This window comes from Benincasa hispida, chromosome 12 (genome assembly GCF_027475165.1).
Source record: "Benincasa hispida cultivar pf3 chromosome 12, pf3_genome.v1.1, whole genome shotgun sequence".
Lineage (NCBI taxonomy): Eukaryota > Viridiplantae > Streptophyta > Magnoliopsida > Cucurbitales > Cucurbitaceae > Benincasa > Benincasa hispida.
This window is the reverse complement of record NC_143489.1, coordinates 403,901-409,965: the sequence shown is the minus strand read 5'-3', so window position 1 is coordinate 409,965 and position 6,065 is coordinate 403,901.

The following is a 6,065-nucleotide window of genomic DNA, read 5'->3' as shown; positions in this document are numbered from 1 at the left end:
CTTCAGTCCTATGACACATATTTACCTTTCTATTTTCTTTACCACTAAGATTTATCATTTTCAAGTAACATGGTTTTGAAATGTCTAAGTTCATATGTATAATTGATAAGGAAAGTAAACTCTATTTCCTTTTATGCATTAAATAGTATACAGTCATAGCTTACATAATCTTATTCAGAAGGGGGCGCTTAGGCGGCTTCCTTTTTCAGTTTTTCCTTTGAGACTCGTCATTTCCAAGTAAGTTGAACTTGTGATAGTTATAGGTAAATATTTTGATTGAACGTCTTATTAAAACACTTGGTTCCTGTCAAAACATATGAACTTTTTCTCCTCAATTCAAGTAGGCTATAATGCTCCAGCAATTGGGCATTAATTTTTTTAAACAAGTACAAAAGTAAGTGATTTACAAGAATTTTCTCTCAATACATAATTCTCTCATGTTTTTTTAAATTGAATACAAGATAGACAACTTGAATAAAAATTTGCTTTAAGTTGGGCTAAACTAATTTAATTTGCTTTAAACCCTTATGTAGGATTTCATTTGAAATTGCTTTTAAACATATGGACTTTTAAGAGTTTTCTAAAGCATTGCAAGGCATATCTGGACTTTAAAGGTTTCAGATTCACAAGGCATATGGAGCTCCTGATAGGTTGCCATCAGCCTGGTTGGGAATGTAAATGTCATTCCATCTTAATTATTATTTATGGTTTATATTTATGAGCAGAAAGTCTAGAATCAAGTATAGTTATTCTATTGTTTTTTTAGTAATCAACCACCTAAAAATATTCTCTTCTTCCTACCTAAATGTCAAGATCTCACATTTTTTTTCTTTCACCTTTAATCGAGTATATCTTCCTGAGTACTCATCGAAGGAATAAATATGACATGCTTCAAGCCTAACTTGGGTAATGTAAACAAGTTTAAAGCTCGTTACATGATTTGAATGGTTGGATAAAAAAAATAAGTTATGAGTTTCAACCCTATGTTTGTACTATTCACATTTCTGGATGTGCTACTTTCTTCGTGTTTCTATTTAATTATAGTGGTTATCTTTGTGGACAAGAATAACAGTTTTACTCCAAAAATAACAGTTTGGACAAGAATAACAAGTTATCTTTTTGTAGTATTTAGCTATAGTGGTTATCTATGGTGCTGAAGGAGGGATCTTATGGTTAGATATCTCTATTTGTCAAAATTGTTTCTTGGATTTTCTTGACGGTGTATTAATTTGTAGTTTGGAATTTTTATTTGTTTAGGAAAACATTTTGGGTGAAAGTATTTTTTTGGAATTTGTTTTCTTTTGTTTTACTAGGAACCAATTTGAACGGTGGTTGTTTATTCCTTTGCTAAGCTTAGGTCTCAAGATTGGGATGACTTTGTTGATGACATAATTATATCAAGGAATGATCTTCCAATCTTTCTAGATTTAATTGTGGCTTTGTTTCTAGGCTGTCAAAGTTAAAGTTTGGATTCTTTACCCTACTTCAAGATAAGTTTGCTTTTAAGATCATTGTGCTTTTCCAAATACATTAATCGAGTTGGTCTCCTCATCCAGTTTTGGTTTTATGGCTTGTTCATTTCTTTCTCGATTCTTGTCAAAGTTGGAGTTGACTTTCTCTAATATGGCTTGTCTGCCAGTATATTTACCCTTTTCACATGACTATTTGTTTCAAATAGAGACACTAGTTCTTCTAATTATATACATTTGTAATCTATCATTTAATTGACAATCAAAATGATGATGGAGTTGTATGACATCGATGCATGACATAATTAGAAGCTTTTGTGAACTCCAACTCTAAGCTTTTCTGTACAAAGCCATAGACCCTTGTTCACTTTGGGAGATACTGTTTGTTTGTTTAAGTTGCAATTCTCTGTACTGTAAAAATTCTTTAAACATGACAGTTTACTTTTTTCTTCGACAGCCTTAGTTTCTACTAGGGTTTTCTATTTGGGTATTCTTCTTGTTCTATTATGGGATTCTTGTATGACTTTCCATGCTCTCATATATAAATAATTGTTCTATGGTGTTCTTTTAGTATAACATAACCTTGCTCTATCTTGAACTATCTTAAAATTGAAGTAGAAATATGCTTGTTGTTTGTAACTTGATGCTTGCTATTTGTAACTTGGATACTTACATAATTTTTGTTTTTCTATGTAGCTATAATTTTCTTCTCTTTATGTGTCCTTTGAGTGAATGATCCAATAATGATCACGTATAGACTCATAGTATCCGGTAGTGTTAAAAACTACAAGAGAAAGAAGATTTCTCTTTAAATCAGGCACATACCTTACGGAAGTCAGCTCCCTGATCTGTCCATCAAACATCCTTACTAATATTGTTCCAATTCCTTCAACACTGCATTCTTGATGATTTCCTAGAAGAACCTTTCCCCTATTGATCTGTTGAAACCAATCCCCGTTAGGGCTCATATGAAAAGAGCATCCGGAGTCAAGAATCCATTCTGATTTGAACTTCCCATTCAAAATAGTAAGAACTTCAGCTTCTCGGTAGTTCTTTGTCACATTGACATTTTGAACATCATCATCTTTTCTATTCTCATTTTTCCTTTTATTTTTTAGCTCAAAACAATCCTCCTAATGTGACCTTCCTTATGGCAACAAAAGCACTTCTTCACTTTTCCTTGAGACTTTGATCTACCATGGCTTGAATTTTTGTTGAATTTCTTCTCTGACCTTCCCCTTGCTATCAAGGCTTCATGTTCTTTTCCTTTAGCCTTCCTTAATTCTAAGTCTCTTGATCTCAAGGCATTTAACACAATGTTCTTCATAAGACTGTCCCTACCGCATTTAATAGTCGTTTTAATTTCATTATAAGAATCAGGCAAAGTATTCGACAATATTATGGCCCTATTCTCATCAGACATAATTTCACCAATATTGCATAAATCCAACAAAACTCGATTATACTCATCTAGATTATGTTTTAGATCTTTAGTGGGATCTATTTTAAAACAAAAGAACCTTTCCTTGATATACAGTTTATTAATGAGTGATTTTGTCAAATTGTTTCCATACCTCGACTGCAGTATTTGCATCATTCACCTGTCTCAAAACGTCGTTTGCAAGGTACAAAATGATAATGTTGTAGGCTATTTTCTTCATCTCAATAATTTCTTCTGGCTTCATGGTTGTTGACAAGTCTATCTGCTCATCCAGAGCCTTTACCACTTTCTGTTGAACAACCAGAGCATTCATCAACTTTTGCCAATAAGCGAAAATGCCTTTCCCATCGAATCTCTCGATTGAAACTTAGCTGCTATGGGCTCCAGTTTTAACTTCTCTCCAGACGTCCGAGTATTGAAGCTCTGATACCAAATTGTTAACCTAAGCTATACTAACTAACGTTTCAGCTCAGTGATGATGCAACAGAAGTACTCGAATAAAAAATAAAAGAGAAAGATAAGAAAGAACAATCAACACAAAAGTTAAAGTGGTTCAATCTCAGGATGAGATTTACATCCACTATGAAAGGTCTCTCAATCTTCTTTACTGATAATAAAAAACTGGATTACAAAGGAATTCCTTTTGGAAGAGAAAATACAAGGTTCGTTATCACAGCAACAAGAAGAAAACACTTAAATAGCCGGTGCTTCAGCGTTTGCAAAGTCATATTCGATCATCGATTGCATCTTACTTGATGCTCGATTGCCCGCTTACTCACTTACTTGTTGCTCACTGTTCACCTGAAAACTTCACGTTTAAAAGTTTACTAAATTACTCGATGCACGCTTACTCGCTTCTTTGATGCATGCTTATTCGATGCATGCAAACTCGCTTACTTGATGCAAGCATACTCGCTTACTCGATGCTTCCTTGAATGCTTAATCAACCAGCCTTTTATTACACTAGGGGAAACACTTCATCTAGGACCGCTTTACGCACGATAAAATCCCTGGAAAGAAAAACAAATTCAGGTGACATTCCTCAACAACTAATCAATCCCGTGCTGCCTTTTGTAATAAATTTAGTGGGGGAATATTCTTCTTCCAGCTAATTCACAATCAACATTAAGATGGGCCTAAAACAACAATAACAACATTCTTTCCCTGCAGACTACAAAGAGTATACCAAGCCAATTAGAAGCTAAATTAACATGCTGAAATTAGACAAGCCCACTGAATATAATAAAGGGTCAAAATGTATTAGGTTAGCAAAAACCACAACATTATTTCTAGATGGATCCAAGTTATTTGTTTTGTTCTACAGTTTTTTTATTTTGCATTTTTTTCAATTTTTCAATATGTTCAATTGTACTCTATTATAGAAAAAAATTATCACATTTGATGAATGTGTTTGAAATTTTATAGTAAATATATGTTTCTTTTGCAGCAAACTCAAGGATAAAATATTGATCAGATAATTAGAATGTGAAGATTAAATGTTGCATTGTATTAAAAAAGAGAAGACTAAAGGCTAGACAACATTTATTTTTCTTCTAATTTTACTTGACTATAATGTAATTTGAAGAACATAGCGACTCCATAAAAAAATTATGATTATTTATATATGTGGAGTGTTGTAGTGATTGATGCATCACCTTACGAGCAATTTATAAGTTTAGGCTCTTGAAATTTATTTTGTTGTAAATGTATTAGATTACATTAAATGTTTATATCATTGAAATTAATTTAACAATTACATTTGTAACCACACCATTATTTCTAGATGGATCCAAGTTATTTGTTTTGTTTTACATTTTTTTATTTTGCATTTTTTTCAATTTTGCAATATGTTCAATTATACTCTATTATAGAAAAAATTACCACATTTGATGAATGAGTTTGAAGTGAATTTTATGGTAAATATGTGTTTCTTTTGCAGCAAACTCAAAGATAAAAGTTTGATCAGATAATTGGAATGTGAAGATTAAATGTTGCATTGTATTAAAAAAAAAAAGACTAAAGGCTAGACAACATTTATTTTTCTTCTAATTTTACTCAACTATAATGTAATTTGGAGAACATATTGACTGCATAAAAAAATTATGATTATTTATAAATGTGGAGTGTAGTAGTGATTGATGTATCACCTTACGAGCGATTTATAAGTTTAGGCTCTTCAAATTTGTTTTGTTGTAAATGCATTAGATTACATTAAATGTTCATATCATTGAAATTGATTTAACAATTACATTTGTAACAACTTGTTATTCATAAATGCTATATAAATGGTATGATTGATTAAAATTGGCTATTACAACGAGGTTAAAAATGATATATATTTTAATAGCATTTTTTGCTAATTTAAAAATGCTATTAAAAGTCAAAATCATTACATTTTTATTATTATAAAAGATGCTAATAAAAGTTAATAATAACAACTTTTACTATTGCAAGAAGTGCTATTCAAAATAAATCATAGTATTTTTGTAATACTATAAAATGCTTTTATAACATTAAAAATATGCAATCGAAATTGAAATTTTTATAGCTTTTTTCATAACATTGAAAAAACGCTATCAAAATTTATAGAGTTGAATAACATGGGCTACGATAACATGTCTAAAACGCTATAAAAAGTCTTTTATAGTAATTTTTCGCCATTATTAAAAATGTTATAAAAAGTCTTTATTATGCTGATGGATTGATTGACAATTTTGTGACTTCAACGAAGTAAATGAAAATTACATAGAAGAAAAGAAGAAAGAGAAAAGACAAAAAGAAAGGGAGAAGTGAAGGGAAAAGAAAGGGGGAGAGATAAATGGAGAAAGGGAAAGAAATATATATATATATAATTTGGATCTAGTTTTGCTATTGAATTATAGTGGATAGGCCTCAAGTGGATGTATTTAGATCTAATTCGAATCTAACTATTATGAGTCTGTTTAATAATGTTTTCTTTTTATTTTTTATTTTTTAAGAAACTGACCTATTTGATAACATTACTGTTTCTTATTCCTAGAATTTGAGAAATTTTCTTAAAAGTGGGGTCAAAATTAAGAAACTACACAAAGTAGTTTATCCTATTCCGTTTTTATTTTATTTAAATTTGTTTCTACAACATATTCATCTTTAGATTTGATTGGTTGGTGAGGAAG